General features: G+C 39.2%; 1 pseudogene; it reads left to right on the top strand.

The window, feature by feature from the left end:
• Positions 1-24,165: 24,165 nt before the first annotated feature.
• LOC149156141 (uncharacterized) overlaps positions 24,166-26,525 on the top strand; it is a 155,758-nt pseudogene continuing 153,398 nt past the window's right edge.

The following is a 26,525-nucleotide window of genomic DNA, read 5'->3' as shown; positions in this document are numbered from 1 at the left end:
TAGATTGTCATTACCCATTTAGTTGACCCTTTTGTACAAAAATAGGAAATCAATTCCTGTTACAGCATGATGTTACAACAATGTGTAATTTTATCATCTTTGTTAATCGGATCCTTTTTCTGTTGCAAAGCTGGTAGACCTCGACCGTCTCTTTGAGATCCTCATACTGTCCTTGGCTGTTCCACCATTCTCGCTGATCTGGTAAATCTCAACTGTTCCCGTGAAGTTCTCATGCTGCTCCTGGTGTTCCAATATCTACGACTGTGTTTTGCCAATTTTGGACAGTGGCTGATCATGCTATGTCAGCATCTGCAACGTATAGTTCTGGAAACTTCAGACGGTTACTTCTCCTACTAGGCAATTGCTGTTCCAGATGTTTCAGCCATTACAAAATGAGGTTTTACCTGCTTTAGTCAATTGCTATTTCTGGTATGGCAGCAACTGCACAGTTGCTGTTTTTGGTGTCCTAGAAACTGTGAATTATAATTCTGCAGACTTTAAATAGTTTCATCAATTGTCAGCGACTTAGTCAACTTCCAAAGATTAATTATAAAGATATCATGAATATGTGTTGAATAATTAAACATATAGCAATGAGGAGAGTTACTTCATACCTTTGGAATAATTAGGTCAAAATGTTATCAAGGCTTTCAACTTATGGGCTAAAGAGGGTAATATAATGACAAAATACAAGGTCAAAAGTAGACAATATGGAGTCCTAACATCCCCCCCAACTGAAATGGTTGCATGTCCTCATGCAACGTTTATTCTGAATCAGAGTCGGAATACTGGGATGAAGAGTGTAAGTTTCTAATACAGTAGCTAAAGAAGGTGTTGTCCATCCTATTTCTGAACCCACAAACATTTTGTATTTGCTGCCATACTGCCACCTCCTCCTTTTTGGTCAGTTTATAATGAGCCTTATATTGCTGACCAGGTATCCACAAGAGCGGAAAATGAAAACAATACCCAATCCACTTTTCAGCACACTGTTCCATACATCTGACATAATGAGGTATGCGTGACATTGCTACTGGAAGATTGAGGGGATTGTAAGGATGATATTCCTGTCTCTCTTTCGGACAATGCTCCCAAAATAAATTGTTTGCTTTGATGGCCAGAGCTCCCTTTGTTTTCACATAATGTTGGCAGTCCTGCAAGACTGCTGCTTGTAGTTGCCTCATATGATCAAGCATCCCTGGTTTAGTCAGATTCTGTTGATGTTGTGCAATAAAGATGGCTGCATTCCGTGGTTCACTTCGAATCCAGAGGAGGCAGTTCTGCTCATTATGTGTTGCTGACATAAAAGCATTTTTCCAGGTAAGTTGGTTGGCAAGGAAAGAGATGAAAGCTCTTATTTGGATATCACCGACGATAGGGAGTATATTCATCACTCTATCTTCAGGCATAGCCTCATTGTGAAGATAGAGTTCACAGAGCAAGTTTTGATCATTATTTGGTGCTTCTGTGAATGTTTCAATAAATTGATCAGGTCTAGCAACTTGATAAGGTCTTCCATCTCTGATTGCCTTTATTTGTAAGAACGCTAAGCGTTCTCTCATAAATGCTGCATAGTTAAAAGAGGGTTTTCTTGTAGCCAGTACCCTCTGGACCAAGTCAAAGATATTGGACAACCTTTCTTTTAATTTCCTATTTTCTTTGCGTTGAGCTCGAAATTGTTCAAGTGCATCCCAATTTTTGTATGCATAGCTGAACCAGATTGACTTTTGTTGTTGGAATGCTTTCCCTTGTGAAAGCTCATATTCTGTTCTCCATGTGTCCTTTAGTTCTTGAAAACTAGAGGTCTCAGTGTGAGCATTGCTGACACAGGGAGGTTCAGTCTGTGTAAAGGCATCAGTAAAGGATTTCTGTTCTATAATAGTTCGGGTAGGCTGGGGTGGTTTTATATCCTCCTCTACAATTCTTGAAGAATCTGCTGGTTCTTGTGTAGCAACAGGTTGTTCTGTTTCTTCTTTTTCCATTCTTAGAGAGCCTGCTGCTTCTTGTGTAACAACAGGTTGTTCTGTTTTGATTACAATAGGGGGAGTCTGTGAGCTGGCTGCAGTCATTGGAACTTTGACTATCTTGTATCTCGCTTGAGTGTAAAGCTCACCACACTCACTACACATATATTCATTGTATTGACTCTTTTTGGCTGCAGATGCTACCCGTGCTAAGGTGTGCAGATTGAATTCGTTTTGATAAGATTCCTTAACCATTATTATCTCCTGCTGATAATCTTTAATTTGAGACTTTAAAAATTCAATTTCTTCCTACTGGGAGGCTAAGGTGGCCGGGGCTTGTGTAGCTGCAGATTCCAGTGGAGGCAGGGGTTGTTGTTCATCATCAATTTGGTCATTGACATCCCCAACAGGTGGTTCTTGTGTATCACCTGTTGGGTCAGTGGCTGGTTCTTGTGTATCAGCCACATGGAGGTCATTATCTTCTTGTTCCCCAACAGGTGGTTCTTGTGTATCACCTGTTGGGTCAGTGGCTGGTTCTTGTGTAACAACCACTTGCCCAATATCATCTTGGGTGTCTATTTTGGATTTTTCGGCAGCTGGTTCTTGTGTAACAACTGCCTCCTTTAAAGAAAATAATGTCACAAAACTGTCAATGCTCTGCATTTCAGCAGCAAAGGGTGAGGGAGATGAATGCTCAGGGCTAGTTAGGATACAGGATCTTAGGATGATGGGTGGGGAACTAGGGATAATGGTTTCAGTTGCTATAGACGATCCTGTTCGTCGTCTTGGTAAGGAGACAGGAAAACCAATGATTTTTCTCTTACCACTACTTTCCTTTAAAATGGGAGAACTATCAGCAATAACAACTTCTTTAAGTGAAGCCCTGGTTCTTCTTCTTTTTGGTGGGGTTACAATATCCTGCTGCTTTTTCCTTTTGCGAAAGATGATGGGAGTATTATCATCGGAATCGTCGGTGGAAATATGGAGTACATGGGTGGATGGTTGAGGTTCATTGGGGGATGGGGTCCTCTACAGGGGTGTTTTTGCTGCTGATTGTTGATTTTCAGCTGCTTGTTGGGAAATTTATTGGGATATTTGCTCTGATTGCTGGGGAATTTCCTGGGATACCTGCTGGGGAATTTCCTCTGCTTGCTGAGGAATTTCTTCTGTTTGCTGAGGAATTTCCTCTAATTGCTGAGGAGGATTAATGAGGGGGGGTGGGTGGTTTAGAGCAAAGCCTCTATCTATCAGAAGTTGGGCTAAGCGATGGTGTTTCAGGGAAAGGAGCTGATGCTTTGCATTTATAGTATAACGTGACATATTTTTTAGACAACCCAATAGATAATAAGGCATATTTATTAATTGACCATGCCTCAAATGATTTAACAAAACAAAGTCGTGTTGGTAGATTACCTGATAACGACCTTTGCATGTCAAATATTGCTTAACGAACTCCACAACCTTTGGCCACGGTGGGGGCAGTGACCGAAGTGCAACCCCTTTGCCTTTGGGTTCAACATGTTCACCTGGTAGGAGAAAGTCTTACTGCGCATTCGGAATAAGATGTTTTCTACTAAACCAGCGCGTACCATTGGTTGGTAACCCGGAAACTTGGGCTATGGCTTCTTCTGTCACCAGAATTTGCACTCCCTAGACGATGGAAAATCCTTCTCTTAAGTTTCATGCGAACTCCAGAACTTGCTGCGAGTTAAAATCCGGCAGTCTTCTAAAATACTCTACCCATCCTGCTTGAAGAAAGATTTGGTAGGCTTCCGGGTAGAGTTCCAGCAATTCTGTTGAACCAGGTTCATGCGTAATTAGATTTCCCCCCATAGTTGTTGGTTCAGACAAAATACACAGTGCAGAGCCGAGTAGCCGAGGTCGAGACAGAGTAAACCATTGCAAATGAGGTTATGACACGGTAAGGTACAGTCGAGGTGACTTAGATACTACCGGGAGAATTAGGGGCGGCGGTGATTGACGTGTTATGTCATCATAACAATATTTTGGTAATCCCCCAAATCTACGGCTGAATGATCTGATTGGTAGTACAATGATTTCGGTAGTCGTATCAACGTCTCCACATTAACTATAATTTAATATCCACACTTAAACATGCGTACCTTTATATTTACCTTTAGTTGTTGCGCCATAAAGTCTTATCTTGTCTTTTGCTGGATCAATAATAATTAAAAAGGGTCTAAAATTATGAAAATATGGGCGGTCTTTATTATTGGCAGGAAGTAGTAATGGAGAAATGTAATTATCGGGGTGCATGGTTGGTTCCTTTACTGAAGAATGATATGTTCCATTAGAATAATGGTTCATTTTTCGGGAACACAAATGAGGAAGTTGGTACTCTTTAGTAAAAGAATGAAAAAGATTGGTGATAAGTATTGGAATGTGGAAATGGTGTCAACAGGAAATGGTGTTGCAACGAAAAGTGGTGTTGCAGCAACGGGGAAATGGTGTTGCGGTGGAAAGTGGTGTTGCAGCAATGGGAAAATGGTGTTGCAACAACGGGGAAATGGTGTTGCGGCGGAAAGTGGTATTACAGCAACGGGAAAATGGTGTTGCAACAACGGGGAAATGGTGTTGCAGCAGAAAGTGGTGTTGCAGCAACGGGGAAATGGTGTTGCAGCGGAAAGTGGTGTTGCAGCAACGGGGAAATGGTGAAAGAAACGATTTATGGTCTGAAAGATGTTCCCAGGCTGCAAAGTGATTCTTTTGGAGTTTTTGTTCTCAGCCATCCTCAGAAACTAAAATCTGCAAAATAATTAATTGTAACATGGCAACACTTGATAGGGATTATTAGTTAAGAAAAATCTAATCTAAAAAATAAATATATAAACAGGAAATTAAGTGCATTGAGGGATAGCAGATTCCCCCAAAAAGGTATAGTGTATATCTGTCATGCAAGTAGCTTTGAAATCCTCTTTAGAAATAGGCTGTTGATACAAACAGAGTCGATACCCATTCACTAATAATGGTGTTCTGCTATCATCAATCGTTAGGAGTCTGACTATTCCATTTGGAAAAACAACATCTACTTCATAAGGTCCTAGCCACCTTGTTTTTAATTTCCCTTGAAAATTTTCAAAACGGGAGTCATACAGTAAGGCCCAATTACCTTTTTGGAACTGCTTGTGCTTAATAGTTTTGTCATGCCACCTAGTTCTTTGCTGTTGTATCATGGTTGTTTGATGGATGGCATCCAATCTTTTTTCATCCAATTCCTGAAGCTGCTGCAACCTGGTTGTCTGTGCATCAGTCAAATCAAGATTAACAGCTCAAGTAGTCCTTAAGGTTTTGATCTCAAATTCCACAGGAAAAACAACATTTTTACCATAGACCAATTCATAAGGTGAAAAACCGGTAGTGTTTCTCCAAGTAGTTCTGTAAGCCCATAATGCTTCGGGCAACCATTGAAACCAATCCCTTCTATTCTCCTTAACTGTCTTTTTTAAAATGGCTTCTATGACTTTGTTTGTACTTTCCACTTGCCCATTTGCTTGGGGGTGATAAGGTGTAGTTATCTTATGCTTAATGTGATATTTCTGGAGCATATCTTTGAAGCCATGAGAATTAAAAGGAGGTCCTCCATTTGTGACTAGTTCTCTAGGCAATCCAAACCTAAAAAATATTTCTTCAAATAAAAAAGTTAACACAGATTCTTCATTAGCTTTGATAAGTGCCTTAGCTTCTACCCACTTAGTCATATAATCTGTGCAAACCAGTATATAAACTCTTTGATTGGATGGAGGATTGATGGGACCTATAAAATCTAGCGCCCATCTTTCAAAAGGCTCAAGTATTACCTAGGGATTAAGAGGCATTTCATCCCTGTGATTAGGCTGGCCCATTCTCTGACAGCTATCACAAGCCCTAACATATTTCTTTGCATCCTTAAAAAGCGAGGGCCAATAGTAACCCAGTCTGAGAACTTTGTGTGCTGTTCTTTTGTCTGCAAAATGCCCTCCACAGGGGCCATCGTGGCAAGCCTTCAATATATCATAAACTTCATCTTCTCTGATGCATCTTCGGATTTCCTGATCAAGTCCCGTGTGAAAGAGACACCCGCTTATCCAGCTGTACCTAGCGCTTTGCTGAATGATCTTTCTTTTCTCTCTGTGCGATAGGTGTGATGGTAGTTTTCCTGCAACTACGTAATTGGAAATGTCTGCATACCAAGGTGAGTGAGAAGATACTGCGAATAAATATTCATTAGGAAAATAATCATCTACTGGAATATTTTCATCAATCTTTAATCGAGAAAGAAAATCAGCAACTACATTTTCTTTACCTGGCCGATCTACAATTGTGATATCAAATTCTTGTAATAATAATAACCATCTGGTAACTCGAGCATTTGTAACTGATTTGTTCATTAAATATTTAATAGCCGAGTGATCAGTATGCACAAAAGTAGTGTAACTAGTAATGTAGTATCGAAACTTGTTAATAACATAAATAACTGCTAAGAATTCTTTCTCGGTGACTGTATAATTAAGTTCAGCAGGGGTCATAGTTTTACTAATAAAATAGATAGCATAGGGAAGATTGTTCTCTTCTTGACCCAAGACAGCTCCTATTGCATTGTCTGAAGCATCAGAGGATATATGAAAGGGGAGTGCCCAATCAGGGCCTCTTAAAATAGGAGCTGTAGACAATTGATGTTTAAGTTCATTAAATTCTTTTTGACAATCATCAGTCCACTTAAATTCAACATTTTTCGTAAGTAACACAAACAAGGGAGAAGCTATTTTTGAAAAATCTTTGATAAATTTTCTATAATATCCAGCATGTCCTAAAAAACTTCTTACATTAGTTTGTGCTTTTGGGATAGGCAAAGTCTGAATTACTTGTACCTTAGCAGGATCAACTTGAATTCCTAGGAATGAAATGAAATGTCCCAAAACAATACCTTGATTCATCATCATATGACATTTTTTGGTACTTAAGGCAAGATGTGATTCTATACACCGTTTAAGTACTTTTTCAAGATTTTGTAAGGCATCTTCAAAAGTCACACCATAAGGAGTAAAGTCATCCATAAATATTTCTAAGGAATCATTAAGCATATCAGAAAAAATTCCTATCACCGCCCTTTGAAATGTTGCTGGGGCATTACATAGTCCAAATGGAAGAACTTTATAGGCGAAAGTTCCCCATGGGCTAGTAAAAGTGGTTTTGTCTTGATCCTGGGGTGCAATCTTGATCTGATTATAACCACTAAACCCATCCAAAAAGGAAAAGAATCTCTTACCTGCCAAATTATCTAGCACCTGATTAATAAATGGTAAGGGAAAATGATCTTTCTGAGTAGCCTTATTCAGAGCTCTATAGTCCACACACACTCTCCATTTTCCATTTTTCTTAGGTACTATCACTAATGGTGAAACCCATTCACTATCAGATATAGGATATATGAATCCTGCATTCAACGGTTTTTGAGGTTCCTCTTTCACAATTTCCCTTAAATTGTGATTCATTTGTCGTTGGGGTTGGCAGACTGGGCGAGATCCTTCTTTAATGTAAATCCGGTGAGTACATAATTAAGAAGAAATTCCCTTCATATATGTATAATCCCACGCAAATGCTTGTTTATTTTCGTGGAGTAACTTCATTAACTGTTGTGTTTCAGCATCTGTTAAGTTAGGGTTTATATTTAATGTTTTTCCAGGCTCGATTTCGACTGCTAGACTTTTGGAGGGGGTGTCAGTTGATGTCTGAGATAAGTTTTCAGTTTTAAGATTCTGCTGTGATTCAGATTCCAAGATTGCAGTCAAGTGATCATGTAATTCAGAGTTAACCGAAGAAGGTTCAAAAATAAAACTACTAATTAATTCATCTTCGGTTGAATCTTTAAAAGTTAGGGCTTGTCCGACAGTCAAAATGGGTTGAGTTTCATCATCCTCATAATCTAACCATACTGAATTATCATTGTTAATGATAGGTGTGGCATGAGGGTACAGAGTAAGCTGCTTTGTTTCAGATCCATTAGAAATTGTCATTGATTCTGACCTACAGCTAATGAAGGCATCTGCTGTAGCCAGCCAAGGCCTTCCTAAAATCAATGGATGACCCCCAACTTATTTTTGGTCTGTAATACAACAAAATCAGCTGGGTAGTTCCAAGATTTGACTGAAATTATCAGGTCTTCAATGACTCCTTCAGGTTTGATTGTGGAGCGGTCAGCCAGCTCTAGAATTGTTGGGGTTTCCCTAATAAAATTTTTTAACTGCAATAACTGTGCTGTTTCAAGTGTCATGATGTTTATTGCAGCACCGAGATCTACCAGAACTCTAGAAACAAAGGTTTTACTAACCTGAACTGTAACTGTAGGGTGACCAGGGTCACCATATTTTACAGGGGGTTTTTTTCTGACATTAGAGCAGCTAGATCACCCATCACCTGAACTGTGAGGGGGTCCTTAGCTTTTCTTCCAGGTTTCTTAACACAAATATCTCTAACAGTTCTAGCATAAATCGGTACATCTCTTAGTGCTTGTAAAAGTGGAATTTTAACATATAAATTCTGCAGTTCTCCTAACAAATTAAAAGCAATTGGCTCAAGTGTTTTGGTAAGAGCCAAACGTTCAGGGAATGGTGGCTCTGCTGCTTCAGTAGTCTTTTTAGAGGATGTTTCAACTGTTTCAACATTATTTTTAGAGGATGATCCAACTGTTTTAGCATTAGATGATTTTTCTTTTCCGATTTCTTCTTTATCAGAATCAGAAGTGATGTCATCAATAATGGGTTCAAGTATTCTTCCTGGACATAAATGAATTTCATTACATTGGAGAGGGGAAACTAGTTGGTTTTGAACATCAATTACTTGTAGAGCTTTATTATTATTCGGGTTGGGGTTAGGTTGTACAGGCAACTGAGGTCTTATTGTCTGATTATTAGGTGGGGCATTTGATGGTAAGGAGAGAGATTGCTGATACTGAGGTAATTGGTTTGGAAATGGGATCTGTGGAGCTGTCCAATTCGGGTTCCATTGATAGGGTTGCTGTAAAGCCCAGGGATTCCACATTGTAGGATCAACAAAAGGAGGATTCGGTTGCTGCATGGGTGGGAAATTCATTTGATTAAAGGGTGGGTACTGCATTTGATTGAAGGTTGGGTAATTTTTCTGAAAAGGAGGATGATTATTCAAACAATTAAATGGCATGTTAGAATTCATACCTTGTCCTCATGGTTGCCATTGTCTTCTCTGTGTGAGGAGGTACACTGCTTCAGCTTCCTCTTCAGTTGGCTGCAGTGCTGCTTTTATTCCTGGCAGAGAAGGGCATTGTTGGGTCTCATGGTCCTTTTCACAGATAGTGCAAATTGGTACCTTGTCCAGGGGCATTCCCTTAGTGGGTGTTTTTCCCTGCATCTAGAGCAGCAAATAGCCAGAGCGGCTTCTGCTTCCGCCTGCTTCTTTTTAACCTGAAAGGTATCAATTTGTGAAGCAAAAGAGCTTAACATTTCACTTTTAAATTCTTCAAGTAAGTTACCTATTTCAGCCAGTGTTTCTCCTCCACTTGCTAATTTCTGGACTCTTGAGTATGTACTGTCTCTGCTCTTTGGTCTGCTTGCTGCTCCTCTTAAACATCTTTTACAGAGATTGATAATCTCATCATAGGATTCCTTAGATATGTCTCCTTTTCCAAGCATGTTTAACATATCTAAACAATCATCTAGTACCCCTCTTAGCAGTATTGATTTGAGAATATCCTTACTCATATCAGGATGATCAGATCGCTGTAAGTTATATTGTAATCTTTCCACGAAGTCTTCTATACTTTCGTCCTCTTTCTGAGTCATCTTGAATAATTCTTCCTTTCTTTCTCTTGTTCGACAATAGTCTTGGTATTTAGCCAAAAATTTCTCCTTCATCTGATCCCATGTTATAATCACATGAGCTCCCAGGCTCATGAACGATCTTAATGCATTCCCTTTTAATATAGCTGGAAACAATTTTAATTTCTGAGCAGCATTAATATAGTCATAGCTTCTACACAGTATATCAAATTCAAAAAGAAATTCATCATGATCTTCTGTGGATGATCCAGATTTAAACAAGAACGCAACAAATTACAGAGATAACCATATACAAAAAGATGCAACGGAAATAATACTTCATTTCATTAATGGAAAATACTGAAATATGCTTACAACCAGAAATGGAAATACCAGCTAGGGCGATGGTAGCTTATCTCTAGGAAGAGATGTGATGGCTACATGCCTTTGAACTGTGTTACAATGAGGCTCGAAGGCCTATTTATTGTTGAGAAACAATGGAAAACCCTTAACATTCCAAAACCTAACCCTAGGAGATGAAACGCCAAACTGTGGGCCCCGTTTGGGGTAAATTGATACATCAACTTCCCGGGGTCGTAACTTTGGCATATGATCACCGTTTGACGCGTACAATAGCTCATTAGAAAGATATATCCGAGCACTATCATTGTTGGAACGGACAACACCGGTCCATTCCATGGACCATGTTGCCCCCAGATTCCCCAAAAAACGTCGTTTAGGGCCTCAAAACGGCTCCGAAAGTTCAGGACCCGAAAAACTACTAAAAATAGTAAGTTGTGCTACAATTAAGGAAATTGAAAATGTTGAGAAAGACAATGGTGGGGGTCCAGGTGGACTTGGCAGGTGGCCACCAATATCCACCTGGATCATTCCTCCCCCCTTAGGAAGCAATGGTCCCCATTGTGTTGATCTCCTTCATGAGATGAGGAAACTTCTGCTGAACTTGTTCCCTGGTGAGCCACTTGCCCTGCTGAAGGAGTTAGCCTGCTTTGACAACTCGATACAGTTGGATATTCTGTTGGCGAGTGTTCTTGATCTATGTGTCCATGATTCGATCAGTTGCAGCTTGTTCCATGCAATCTGGATTTAATTCTGTGGGTTTGAGCTGTTCTGCAATGTCGGATGTGTCTAGCAATGGTGGAAAGTATGGCCGAAGGCAGTCCACATTGAACACTGGGTGCAGGCCAAGGAATGGGGGAATGCTGAGCTCAAATGCATTGTCTCCCATAGCCTTAGTAATGGTGTAAGGACCATATCGGAGTGGTCTCAATTTCCGATAGGCTCCAGTAAGGCGTTCCTTTTGCAAATGCAACCAAACTTTGTCGCCCACCTGAAACTTGTGTGGCACACGGTGTTGATCATGTCGCTGCTTGTACTTGGCATTTGATTTCTCAAGAATGTCATGGACCTGCTGGCGAATATGTTGGATGTGCTCAATGAATCTGGTGGCCTTATCTGTTTCAGACTGGACATGAGCTGAATTCATGTGAGTAGCTGCAAGGGGCATGGCCACATCAATTGGGCATAGTGGCTGGAATCCCAAACCCACCTGAAAATGGCTATGGCCAGTGGAGCTGTGAAGAACTCGGTTGTAGCTGTGCTGAACATAGGGGAGGCTCTCATCCCATGTGCGTGGATGCTTTGAGTTATACATGCGCAGAATGTGCACAATCATCCTGTTGACAACCTCTGTCTGGCCATCAGTTTGAGGATGGAAGGCTGTGGACTTCGTGAGTTTGGTGTCCAGCATTGACCAGAGACTGGACCAAAATGTTCTGAGAAACCGACTGTCCCGATCTGAGATGATAGACTGTGGGATCCCAAAGTGCACCCACACTCGTTCAAAGAAGAGTTTAGCAGTGGCTTCTGCTGTGATATTCTTCTTGCAGGCCATCATAATGGCCATCTTCGAGAACCTGTCAACGACCACAAAAACATAGTCATTTCCATGCTCAGTGGAAGGAAGGCCTGACATGTAATCCATGGAGATGGATTCCCAAGGTAGACTAGGGGTAGGAAACAAGGTATAGAGGTCGTGCTTCTTAATGGTCAGTTTGGCAATGGCACAGGCAGTACATGATCGGATGTACTTCCCAACATCCTGTCGAAGATTCGGTCAATAGAAATAATTTTGCAGTACTGCCACTGTTTTCTCGACCCCGAAATGCCCAGCAGCCCGACTGTAGTGTGCTTCCCAAATCATCTTGGCACGCTCGCTTGAAGGAACACAAAGGTGACCGAGGTGGCATAATAGGGCATCCTGGACGTGAAAATCTGCAACATGCCGACCCTCCAATAGTGTCTGGTATGTGTGGCCGAATTTTGGGTCGCTTTTGTAGAGAAGTGGCCAATCAGAAGTCTCGTGCCCACAAGAGTTGAGCACGGTGGTTAGCGCCATGATTGGTGGCCGACTGAGGGAATCTGCAACATTATTGGTGCTGCCCTTTTTATACTTGATATTCAAGTGAAACTGTTGTAGGTATGTAGACCACTTCTGATGGTGATCATTCTGGAATTTCCCTTGGGTCTGTATGAGCTGCAGAGGTCGGTGGTCTGTGTGGATGACCGTTTCCTTCCCCAAAATGTAATGCTTCCATTGTCGGCAGGCCTGTACAATGGAATACATCTCTTTATCATAAGTGGGGTACTTCCAGACTGTGTCTGAAAGTGTTTCACTGTGATATGCCACTGGATGTCCATGTTGAGTAAGGACTGCCCCAATAGCATAGTCAGAGGCATCGGTCTCGACCTCAAATGGTTGTTGTAAATCTGGTAACGCGAGCACTGGTGCCATGCAGAGGCGATCCTTCAACTCCCTGAATGCCTTCTATTGAGATTCAAACCAAAAGAATTTTGCTTTTTCCCCGCCCTTGGTGACTTGACTCAAGGGCCAAGAAATATGAGAAAACCCCAACACAAACCTGTGGTAGAAGTTGGCAAGACCTAGAAAGCTGCGGAGCTCTGTTAGAGTGGTTGGAGAGGGCCAATCCCAAATGACTTGGATCTTGGCTGGATCGAAATGCACCCCCTGTTCATCAATGATGTATCCCAGATACTGAACCTGGGTCATGCCAAAAGTGAATTTCTCCAAATTGGCACATAGCTTGTGTTGCCGCAGTGTTTGGAGAACCTGTCGGATGTGGTGGAGGTGCTCTTCCCAACTTTGGCTGAAGATCAGAATGTCATCCAAGTATACTACTACAAAGGAGTTGGTGAATGACCGCAAGATGTCATCCATTAGCCTCATAAAGGTCGCAGGAGCATTCGTCAATCCGAAAGGCATGAACAACCATTCGAAGAGGCCCTCCTTGGATTTGAAGGCAGTCTTCCACACATCGGAGGGTTCGATTGGTACTTGGTGATATCCTGACTTCAGATCGATCTTGCTGAAATATTTCACCCCCTTTAGTTGATCTAGGAGGTCATCAATCCATGGGATCGGGTACCTATTACGGACAGTGATCTTGTTCAGCGCCCGATAGTCAATACAGAGTCTCCACGTCCCATCCTTCTTCTGTACCAACACGATCGGGCTCCCACAGGGCGATGAACTCGGACGGATGTGACCTTTCTGTAGGAGCTCCTGAATCTGCCTCTTGATTTTATTATTCTCCAGAACGGAGCGCCGATAAATTGGTCCATTGGGTAGCGGCGCACCTGGGGTCAGATCGATGGAGTGATTGACTTGACAGTGAAGAGGAACCCCTGCCGGGGAGGTGAAGATGTCCTCGTACTCCTCCAAAACCTTGTCCATCTGTAGTTGTCGTGTAGAGGGACCCTGTTTGGAGGCCGCGGCCACTATCTTCTTCTTTCCTTGAGGGCGTATCATCAGGAAAACAAATTTCCTAGTTTTGGAAATGATCTTACTTCATTGTTTTGCAGTAATCAAAGAGATGGCGGCAGGTGGTGCTACCTATGGTATCCTGAACAAATTATTTCCCAATGTAATAATAACAGCACGGGGCCTTGATTCATATACAGCATGTCGCTTCCACAAGTATGGTTGTCCTAGTAATACATCACAAACTTCAAGGGGAGCAATGTCACACAATACCTCATCCGTGAAGGGCTTGATGTTGTATGGAAGGCGACACTGCTGGCTCACGCGAAGATCTCGTCCTTAGTGAAGCCACCTAATGGTGTATGGTTGTGGATGTGCTGTGGTCGGTAAGCCCAACCGCTTCACGACCTTTGCTGAAATGAGGTTCTTTTGACTCCCGCTATCAACAATAAATTGTATCGGGGAGCCCTTTACCCACATCTGGGAGTGGAAGAGACGCTCCTCCTCCTCTGGATCTTCGGGTTCATTTTTCTGGATCTTTGCGGTAGCAACAGTGGCACTGGGATCCGCATCAATGACCTGCTTCCCTTTTTCATACCCCTTATCGGGTTCTGACTCAGAGTCGGAACATGCATCTGATTCTGAAACCTTTAGCTCAGCCACCATTGACTGCTTGGCCCGACACTCACTTGTGTTGTGAATGGAGCTCTTATGGAACTCGCACCATTTTCTAGTGTCCTTTCTCGGCTTCGCGGCGCTGTTCTTTGCTTGCAACTTCGGCTGGTTGTCTTGGGTTGTCCCGCCTTGGCTTTGTCCTTTGTTCTGTGGTTTAGGGGCACCTTTCCCCTGCTTTGGATTCACAGATCCAAAGTCTCGCTTCTTTTGTTTAAACTTCTGCTCGACCTTGACGGCATATCGGTATGCTGCACCGAGCGAGGGGATGTTTAGGAATTGTATTTCTTCCTGGATGTACTTGTGTAGGCAACCACGGTATTTGAGTATCAAATGTTGCTCCGAATCCTTGATACCAAACTTTGTGCGAAGGGTATGGAAAAGATTGGTGAACTCCGACACGTCTTGGTCCCTTCCCTGCCGCAGCGTGGTCCACTTTATGTATTCATCCTCATAGCTTCCGACAGGGTAGTACTGCTCCTTGATGGCATCCCGGAACGAATCCCAGGTGGGTGCGGCTGAAAATAGTGAGCCAGTACTTTCATCCTTCTGCTCGCAGTAGGTTTCCCAACAGTCCTTGACGTGGGGGGCTACTTTGAGAAGAGCAAAAACAATCTTTTCCCGACTTGAAAATTCATGAATAGAAAAATAACCCTCTAGCATATTTAACCATTTATCTACGACATCTGCGTCTATCTGACCCTCGAATATGGGGATTTCAAAATTAACTTGTACCTTAAAGGGTGTGGTGTTTCCAGAGTAGCTGCTGGAAGCCGATGCGTTGCTTCTGGGTAGTCGCTGAAGGATCTGGGCAAAGCTGTCCATCATCGTGTTCCGTTGTCGCTCGAGGGCTTCTTCGAGCAAGATTTTGATGGGATCTCCTGCCCCCTCGTCTTTCTTCTCGTCCGCCATGGGAGGCCGTCGGGATTTGCGAGGCTGGTCTTGCAAAGGTTCAACCAGTTCAAGCCCTAACTCCTTATATCCCGACCTTGTTGGGGACATGCAAAGAAAAACAGAGAAAAAGAAGACCGCTCTGATACCACTGATCCGGATTTAAACAGGAATGCAACAAATTACAGAGATAACCATATACACAAAGATGCAGCGGAAATAATACTTCATTTCATTAATGGAAAATACAGAAATATGCTTACAACCAGAAATGGAAATACCAGCTAGGGCGATGGTAGTTTATCTCTAAGAAGAGATGTGATGGCTACATGCCTCTGAACTATGTTACAATGAGGGTCGAAGGCCTATTTATTGTTGAGAAACAATGGAAAACCCTTAACATTCCAAAACCTAACCCTAGGAGATGAAACACCAAACTGTGGGCCCCGTTTGGGGTAAATTGGTACATCAACTTCCCGGGGTCGTAACTTTGGCATATGATCTCCGTTTGACGCGTACAATAGCTCATCAGAAAGATCTATCCAAGCACTATCATTGTTGAAATGGGCAACATCGGTCCATTCCATGGACCCATGTTGCCCCCGGATTCCCCAAAAAACGTCATTTAGGGCCTCAAAACGGCTCCGGAAATTCAGGACTCGAAAAACTGCTAAAAATAGTAAGTTGTGCTACAATTAAGGAAATTGAAAATGTTGAGAAAGACAATGGTGGGTGTCCAGGTGGACTTGGCAGGTGGCCACCAATATCCACCTGGATCAGTGGATAACCCATGGAAGTTGGGTAATGCTGAAAGAGGGATATTCTTCATAGGAGTTGCTCCTTTGGGGAGATCTCCAATGGGGAATTCCAGGGTGGAGAGAGAATTTTCTCCCATTCCCTCTATTCTGCGTCCTCCACCGAAAAGTCCTTCATTGTTATCCTCCATTGGTTGTTTCCCTGATGCGCTTGCCCGGTCTTCAGAGTTTTCTGTTGGGATTTCGATGTCCTGCACTGGTTCCTCCACCTTAACTTCCTCTACTGGTCGTTCGTCTTCTTCCACCGGTTCTTCAGTATATTTTGATGGTTCTAGAATCCTCTCTGGCCCCACTACTTCCTCTATCTGAAAATCTGTCTGAGAAGAATGTTGGATCTGTGGCCTCTGAGAGCTTAACCTCTGGGATGTCTCAGCTTTTGAAATAATATTGTCAATAAAAGTTTTTCTTCCTCCTCCTTTGCCTTTGCCACCTGAATGGTTAACCTTCTTGTGTCCTCTCGTGCATCCTGCCTTTCTAAAAGAAAGAAAAACATGTTAATACCTTTAAAATTTTCAGTCGCCTTCCCATGCAACGACGCCAAAATGTTGGCTGCTCGAATTGTTTATTTATTAAACAGTCGAGTACCACATTAAATTGTCAACTCGGGAAAGTCCTTTTGTTTCAAAGGTGACCTCGTACTGTATGTACTTAATTCTAAAAGTATTAAAGGCTGTAGTATAAACAAATCTACTTTCTATCAATTCCTTACTCTGTGTTACAGCAGTTATGATCTGCAGAAATGAAATGAGAACAATTAACTAAAGGTAACAAATCTGCAAAAAGAAATGATGGCTATCTTGTAACAGAGGATCAGGACCCTATCCTCAGGGTAAGGATGTTCAGCACCTGCCCCTGTGACCAATTTTCCAATGCACACTGCAATTCCTAATCACCGGTGACACACTCTTTTACAACGCCAATTGATTAAGAAAACAGAGTATCAGCAAAGGAAAAATATCAGAAGCAATGCTACACAGAAATCACACACACACTCAACAGAAAAGAAATGGGTGAATCTTGTGAAGAAGGTGGGCCCTGTCCCTCTCACAAGATTCCCCAGGACACAGATGCTAAGTAAAAATGCTCAGAACAGTGCTTTATTCATCTGCCAAAATGTCAAGTTACAATAAGGATTCAGACTTGTTCTGTACTACAATACCCCTGTTACCACTTGTTCTCCCCTAATGTAGATGTCTCCTCTTTATAGAGGAGACATCTATTACAATAGATTGTCATTACCCGTTTAGTTGACCCTTTTGTACAAAAATAGGAAATCAATTCCTGTTACAGCATGCTGTTACAACAGTGTGTAATTTTATCATCTTTGTTAATCGGATCCTTTTGCTGTTGCAAAGCTGGTAGACCTCGACCGTCTCTTTGAGATCCTCGTACTGTCCTTGGCTGTTCCACCATTGTCGCTGATTTGGTAAATCTCAACTGTTCCCGTGAAGTTCTCGTGCTGCTCCTGGTGTTCCAATATCTGCGACTGTGTTTTGCCAATTTTGGATAGTGGCTGATCATGCTATGTCAGCATCTGCAACGTATAGTTCTGGAAACTTCAGACGGTTACTACTCCTGCTAGGCAATTGCTTTTCCAGATGTTTCAGCCATTGCAAAATGAGGTTTTACCTGCTTTAGTCAGTTGCTGTTTCTGGTATGGCAGCAACTGCACAGTTGCTGTTTCTGGTGTTCCAGCAACTGTGAATTATAATTCTGCAGACTTTAAATAGTTTCATCAATTGTCAGCGACTTAGTCAACTTCCAAAGATTAATTATAAAGATATCATGAATATGTGTTGAATAATTAAACATATAGCAATGAGGAGAGTTACTTCATACCTTTGGAATAATTAGGTCAAAATGTTATCAAGGCTTTCAACTTATGGGCTAAAGAGGGTAATATAATGACAAAATACAAGGTCAAAAGTAGACAATATGGAGTCCTAACAACAATAAGGAGGTGATCAACCCTAATCTATAAGATCAAAGGTATTGTTATATTTTGACTAATGTAAATAAGAAAATGAACATTATTAAAATAAAAACAAACTCCCACAAGCTCCATAGTGAAACAAGTTGTTGACAATTCCTAAAAGGTTAGTGGGTCAAAAGGATTTGACATCTTTCTGATACTAAGAATTGAAGATTACAAACCCTTTCTTTAAAGTGTCCTATGTACACCTAAATCAAAGCACAATTTCAAAATATTAATTACAATATCAACCTTCTTAACTATTAAATGACAATTTCAAAATATTAATTACAATATCAACCTTTTTAATCATTAAATCACAATTTCAAAATATTAATTACAATATCAACCTTATTAACTGCTAAAACATAATTTCAAAATACTAATTACAATATCAATCTTCTTAACCTTTAACTTATTAAAACTAGATCCATCTTAACTCGGGATCTATTAAGCACAGAGAGAGATCAAATACCTTGGATTGCAAACCTCCTTTTGGAGTGAAATACTTGAGGAAATGTTTGCATCTCAAGAGATTTGATCCCTCTCCGGCTTGACATATTCGGAGCTAAGATGAATCTACACTGGTTTGAATACTAATAAGAAGAATTGAAAACTTATTTACACCTCAAAAAAATATTTAAAAAATAATTTTGCAGGTCAAGTTTTAAATCCTTTTCAATAGTTTTCACATATAATGTGATTTTTGTCTATTAAAAGTTTATTACAGGTCTTCCTAAAGTTGAAAATTATTTTGAGAAGTATTCCAAATGCATGTTAGGGACCATGTTTAACAAATTTGCAAATTTTCAAAAAAGGAAGTCAAAGCTCTTTGCAAATTTTGTTGCCAAAAAGGTGTAAATTTCTCACCCCACCTTTTGTGAAAGCTAATAACTTAAAAAGAAAATCTACCTAACTTGTTTTAATGATAAAACACAAATTTACATATGTTTCGTAAATTTACCCAAATTTTTGTAAAGGTAAAACACAATTTTACCCATGTTTCATAAAGATAAGGTAAAATTTTAATCTTACATAAACCTTAAAGGAGAAAATTAACCAATCTTTATCCCACCTTTTGTAAAGATAAAGTTTTAATGTTACGTCAAAAAGACCAAATTTAATGATAATGTAAAATTTTAATCTTACATAAACCTTAAAGGAGAAAATTAACCAATCTTTATCCCACCTTTTGTAAAGATAAAGTTTTAATGTTACGTCAAGAAGACCAAATTTATAGAACCCTTTTTTAACAAGTAACACTTAAATTTACCCTAACTTTTAAAGGTAAAGTACAAATCTTTGATCAAAGGTGTAAATTTATCACCCCATCTTTTGTGAAAGCTAATAACCTAAAAAACAAATCTACCTAACTTGTTTTAAAGATAAAACACAAATTTACCCATGTTTCATAAATTTACCCAAACTTTTGTAAAGGTAAAACACAATTTTACCCATGTTTTGTAAAGATAAAGTATTAAACTTACATGAACCAAAAAAATCAAATATTTATCCCATCTTTTTAAAGTTACAACACAAATTTTCTAGCCTTTTGTAAAGGTACACAAGTTTACCCCATGATTTGTAAAGGTAAAGTATTGATCTCACATGAACATAGGATTTACTCCATGTTCTACAAAGGTAAAATTTTAATCTTACATAAACCTTAAAGGAGAAAATTAACCAATCTTTATCCCACCTTAAAGATAAATTTTTAATTTTATGTCAAGAAGACCAAATTTACCGAACCCATTTTTTAATAGGTAACACTTAAATTTACCCTAAATTTTTAAAGGTAAAATATGAATCTTTAATCAATTTTCACTTTTTCCTTTTTAAAAAAATGCATCTGTATGTTTGGTAAGGGTTAAGTATTAATCTTACATAGAAGGGTTTCTTGTGGTGAAAGGATTGGAGAAGGACAATAAACAGGTTCATGAAAATGCATGTCTCTAGACTCAGGTAAAGTATTGATCTCCATGAAAAAGGATTTACTCCAGGTTTTGCAAAGGTAAATTTTTAATCTTACATAAACCTTAAAGGAGAAAATTAACCAATCTTTATCCCATCTTTTGTAAAGATAAAGTTTTAATGTTATTTTCACCACCTTGTTTTTAAAACATACATAAAACAAATTTATGTATGTTTGAAACACTAAAGATGAAGATGATCCAAATCAAATAAATATCTCACAAACCTGTTTTGATGTTAGAATTCTTGCGCATAAGAGATGTAAAAAGTGGATAAAAAAGGCAAAAATGTAATTTGAACTAATCAAACTGTTCAATAGGGATCATTTTGAAAACCTTGCCTTATATAAATACCATAAGAATACTATTGACAAAAGAATAGGCTATAAAAAAAGTGGAACAAAAGCAAATGGTAAATTTATTATTTTTCTTTCATTTTAATGTAAGATAATGTAAACATTAATTTTATTTTATTTTAAGGAAAAATGTTAAATATTACATTAATATTAATTTTCTATTCTTTAAATTATTTAATTTTTATAGGGTTATTTTAACCTAGTTATTTTATTTCATTTTCACCCAATTAAAATATTTACATTACTTTACATTAAGCTACACATCTCCTAAGTCACATGGTTTGAGTTCATATTCGACAATGATTGGGTTTGGTTCCAGTTTGAATTTTCTAATGAGGTTTGGATGAGGTTCACAATTAAGTTCCTCTATATACATTTTCTATATATATACATATATTAACTTTAAAATGTAAATGAATGATATATTAATAAGAAATTTACATTAATAAACATAAAAAGTGCTATCATTTGCAAGGATAGGTTACTAGCTTGAGTTATGACATAAGGTCATGAGTTTTGATTTATAGACTCGGTCATTAGCTATGAGGTTCGCCGAACCTCAAAATTTATTTAAGGTTTGCCAAAATTAGAACCTCAAGATTGAAGTTTGACGAACTTTGTGACATATTTTAATTTAATTTTAACCAATTCAAAATGATTACATTACATTATATTATATTAAGTACACATCTCTCAATAAAACATGAGAAATTTTATTAAAAAAACAAAAAATATTATATTACATTTTAAATTAAAAATGTTATATTCAAAATCTAGAGTCTAAAAACTGTAAATAATAAATTAACTATTTTATTTTATTTAATTTTAATTGTAATTTTATTTTTACTTTTACATTTATGTAATTTGATCGAGTCATAATGTTAAACATAACAGGGCAAGACATGACATAACATAACATGACATTACAACATCTCTACCATGCTAGGCTAGAGAACGCCTATAATTTTACAATATTAATTACAATATCAACGTTTTTAATTATTAACTTATTAAAATTAAAAATAAATATATTTTTAAACTTCTTTCATATATATATATATATATATAATTTTTTAAAATAAATTAAATAATTTTTAAAATTTGATAATAAAAATTAGTTTGAGAGTGGAGATTTCCACAGTTATTCATATTGTCTGAAGCTTTTGGATGTGAGCAGTGTATAAGATTTCACATTTCAGGTGGAAACTCCACCCATCATTAGGGACAGAAACCAAATAAATGGTAAGCATGAGAGCAAATAAGACCTATTAGTAACAAAAGGACAAATGTTGGAAAAAATGGTCAGAGGGACAAAATACTAAAATAAGAGCATGAACACTCAAGAGGTGAGGGAAAACTATAATTAAAAAAATGATTAAAATAAAAGTCAAAGTAATATTTGATGAGATTAAAATGCAAAAAAAAAGGAAGAAGTTTGAAAAATAGAATAAAACATTAAAATTTTAATTTATAGAAATAATATTAATATTATTAAATGTTTTTTGTTTGTTTTTTAAATTTAGTCAAAGCTTAACTGTAATATAGTAAATTGTTAGAATCAATATAGAATTAATAATAATAATGATAATAATATTAATATTAATATCCGCCCAATGGGGGTGATCAACTGGGGGACCAACTAGACTCGGGATGTTCTCCCTTAGCACGCGACACACATGCTTGATATTCATTATGGTGGTTTGGGATGGGTTTCTCACTTGTTGATCCTTCTAGATGCGACAATCTTGGTTATATTTCCCCTTGCGCTCTTGGGGAAGATTGAGGTTGTTTGGGAGATGAATAGAGAGAGTGGGGTGGTAATCCTGCTCATGGGTGGCCATGCGAACCCACCTCAGAAGCGAAACAAGCAACAATGAGTAGAGGAGGTCTGACATGAAACTGGAATTACCCTGGTTAGCTCACAAGTGTACATTTGGGACCCTCGTGAGTATTTTTCTAGTTTTATAGTCTCGTGTGTCAGATGTGAACGTATTGGTGGAATCTATGGCTATGGTCTGCGAAGGAGTCTCTCGGCTAGCCTGTTGTGTGGGAGGCTTCAGGTACTTTTAGTCTTCTGGTTATGGTCTTATTGCGGGTCTTTCCTTCTGAATGTGACATGCTCCTGGTGGTATCTAGTTTCTCTCTCAGGTTCGAGGGTGTGGTTTATCGTTAGGTATTATTTTGGGTGGGTTGCACTTGTTTTTGTAAGTTTCCCTAGTCTTGTTAGTTTGGGGGAACAAGGGTGCGTGAGGTGTTCCTTGGGTGAATGTTTCTCGGCTCCTCGAGGTCTTGACCCCTTACCTCCGTCAAGGTGTTTCTTGGGTTCCTAGTGAAATTCTCAATTGATAGGGGCCCTTCGTGGGTTGTGTTTGAATCAATTAACCTTTGCACTATCTCTCTAGTTCGACATTTCCTTTAAGCCTGACCGAGTCTGTGAGGTTCTATCTGGGAAACTTCGTCCCATCTTTGGTTGTTGTGCTTGGGAGAGTAGCACTGGAGGAATTAAGTGTGTGGTAGTTAAGGGATTATGTCGGATCTTCTTCTGGGCTTTGTGCCCACCCTCTCTTTATTGGTCGATCCGAGAGTTTTCTGTCTATGGTGGAGGGGGTGGAAAACTTGTGAAGTTGGGGAAATTCGTTATGTTGCAGGTTCAAGATTGTTTCTCATCTGATGTGATGTTATGCCAGCGGGGTCGCTCTCGTAGAGGCAGAGGGAAATAATGACAAGCGAACCTTCATGTAAATAATCATAGTTCATCATCTACATATTTAGGGAGTGTGGGACGAGTGGGGGAGGTTGTCCAGGATCCAAGTCGCTCCCCTGTTGCGTGGTTCTGCCAGCTATTATGGAATCAGTTGCAGAAAAATTTCAAGGTATCCAAGCCAACCTGGACATCCTCTAGGAGCACTGATACGAGGGTCTAAATGAGTTCATGGCCTACATGAAAGATATACAATTCAGTTAGTATGAAATTCTACAACCACTGGCCAATATACGTCGGGGCCACCGGTGAATGAACGAACACCTGCATGCATTGGAAGAAGAGTTGAACATATTGACTTTCATGTGCACGAGAGAGAGGACTTGTTAGCGGTGCCTCCTCCACCTCCTCCACAACCACCTCCATGAAAATTTACTCTGAACCAACTTGGTCCTTTTTGTCTCTATTTTGGTATGTAAGGCTCCTCAACCTAGTAGAAATAAAGGCTCAATGGATGTATCTTTTGCATACTCCAACTCTCATAGTCATTGAGAATCATTTTGTAAAATGTATTTTCCTGATAATATAAATGAATTTTTTAGACTGACATTTTTATTATTATTAATATTAATATCAATTGTTTATAGAGTTAACATTAATATTTTAAAATTGTTAACAATTTAGATTTTTTTTATTTTATATATTATATAAATACAATTTGTGTTATTATTATTAAATGATTAAAAGTTTATTATTATTATTATTATTATTATTATTTTTATTTTTTTTCTAAGTAATACTAATTCTATTAATAAAAACAATAAAATACAGTGAGGCTCCGGCCTTTGCAGTGCTGAAATAGAGTTATATCATGTTTAGACATTTAGAACCGAAACAGGACTGCCCACCTAGGGGAAACCAGTCTGAGTAAACCAATCAAAAAGTGTTGCCCACAGAGGGGTCCCAACTCAAAAACCAACATAGACGTTTGTGGAGTTTTACCAAAATTTACAACATATTTTGACAAAACATTTAAAAAGCTCCTAGGAGTAGGAGCGGGGATTCAAAACCTAGGGTCATGGAAATTTGGTTGCAAGGACCCACTAGGTGGCATTTGGTGGAGGCTCTTCCACAATGAAACATCTATACTCATCCCAATCATCCTCAGCTACTTGTGTGTCATCAGAGATGCCCCCGATTGCTTGCGTGCCACCAGGAATGCCCTCGACTGCATGTCTGCCTTCAGGGATGTCCTTACCATGCTGAGTGCTGTCATGGCAATCTTTATGTCTGGGCAAACCAGAGCTGCTGTCCGAGTGCTTCCGTCCGTTGATGACTCGCTTCTCCTATGCCATCTTCTGCTTGCTGATATCCTCCTTCTTCTGAACTATGTCGTGAGTCTGTACATCCTGCTCATCCTGTGGGCGGATTTCTTCACTGAATGCCACTGTGACAGTGGCAATGATATCAGGGCGGTTCATGGTGTTGTGAAAACATAATTGGGTCAAGTGGTGCGACTGTTGAGGGGGTGTAGGGGGATTGGTCGTCTGAGATGCATCATTAACTCTTCGAGCACCAAAGGCTTGGGCCTGACTTCTTCCGCTGCGGGTGGCATGATATCTGCCAAAGAATTGGCCTCTGGATGAAGCTGAGGAAGGGGAGGACAATGGGGTCGTTGGCTCAGGAGGTGGCAGCGAGGGAGGGCGGATATTTCTGCCTCACCTACTGCCTCACTTGCTATGCATCTGGTGTCAAAGACGCGGCATGGTTCTGCAGGTAGGATGGAGCTGATTAGTGTCGGTTGAGATGACAAGAGTATTAGCAGTGAGCGCTGAGGGTGAGGCGGAGTCTAAACGGGAGTTAATAGAGCTATTCAGGCAAGAAACAATGGCATTCTAAGAAAAATTCAGAGCGCAGTGAGCATTTTGGGAGAAATGGAAACCATCCCCCAGATCAATACAGCTGAGGAGCTAGCAGCGCCTCCCTGTTGTCGTGCGAGAGCTCAGCTCTGCAACATCAGGGGGGCAGGAGCAATTCAGTGGGGAAGGGGTGAAAGTATGCAGGCTTGCAGAAGCCATGGCCTTAAGCTTGCAGAGAATGTCTCGACCTGTGCACCAGAGTAATGGCGCCTGCAGGTTGACGGTGGTTCACCATAAATTACCTTGGATGGGAACGCGGGTGGCCATGTGGCTTAGCCGCCTGCCGTCCCCCTGTCTAATCCTTATTAAATTCATCTTAATCACCTGCATCTGGGATATTTTTTTATTATTATTAAAAACTTTAAAAATAATTTATTTAATTGGTAATTTATAATATTATATTTAATTGATAAAATATTCTATAATATATATATATATATATATATATATATATATATATATATATATATATATATATATATATATATATATATATATATATATATTTTGAAAATTGAGGAGGTTAGATAAAAAAGAAAGGAGATGGATTATATGCTTCTAGGAGTGGCTAAGATTATATCTTCTATATTGAAATTATTAGGGTTCTTTTCAATTTCTAAAGCTACCCTCATGACACGAGAAATATGAAAAGGGATATTTGCTAGGGTTTGAGCCTTGTCAAAGAAAATACGGTGTTTGGTGTTATAAGAGTGCTCAACAATCGCATACTTAACCACTCTGTGATGGTTATTACCTACAATGAGTTCCTTAAGATGAGCAATGACCGAACAAACCGATTGGCCATCGTAAGACTTACCGCATGAACAAGGAATTTTGTAGACAACTGATCCTTGCATGGGGTCTGACTTATTTTTGGTTGATCGGAATAACTTTCTGAGGTTCCTATGGGGTTTAAAGATGGTCTTAATGTTATTTTTGGAAATAATTTTATTAATGATATCAGTGGTGCACTTTCAAAGCTAATGGTTACTCGACCTCTCAAATTCGTATACAGGTTGCCTCTCGCACAATATCCAACCCCTCTGATCCTTCCCTATGTGTAAACCAAGTCTCTCTCCCTTACATTAAAGGCACCAATGATATCATTGTTAAGATTATTTCCAAAAATAACATTAAGACCATCTTCAAACCCCATAGGAATCTCAGACAGTTATTCCGGTCTCCCAAAGATAAGTCAAACCCCATGCAAGGATCAGGTGTCTACAAAATTCCTTGTTCATGCAGTAAGTCTTACATTGGCCAAACAAGTCATTTGGTCATTTCTCATCTTAGGGAGCATATTTCAGATAATAAACATCATAAAGTGCCTAAGTCTGCCATTTCTGAACACTCCTATAGCAACAAGCACCTTATTTGCTTCGACAAGGCTCAAACCCTAGAAAATATTCATAATTCTCATGTCATCAGGTAAGCTTTATAAATTCAAAAGCACCCTAATAATTTCATTAGAGAAGATGGCTATAAACTTATCCACTCTTGGAAGCCTATAATCCATCGCCTTTCCTCTTAATCCAACCCCCTCAATTTTCGAAAAATTATATATATATATATATATATATATATATATATATATATATATATATATATATATATATATATATATATATTATTTCCAAGGAAAAAGGTGCAATTTTCATTAATATATTAAGAAA

The sequence above is a fragment of the Pinus tabuliformis genome, chromosome 9 (assembly GCF_031772625.1).
Source record: "Pinus tabuliformis cultivar Carrire ecotype Pingquan chromosome 9, CPIR1, whole genome shotgun sequence".
In the NCBI taxonomy this organism is placed as follows: Eukaryota; Viridiplantae; Streptophyta; class Pinopsida; order Pinales; family Pinaceae; genus Pinus; species Pinus tabuliformis.
The sequence above is the reverse complement of the archived record's forward strand: the minus strand, read 5'-3'. Positions and strand labels throughout refer to the sequence as shown.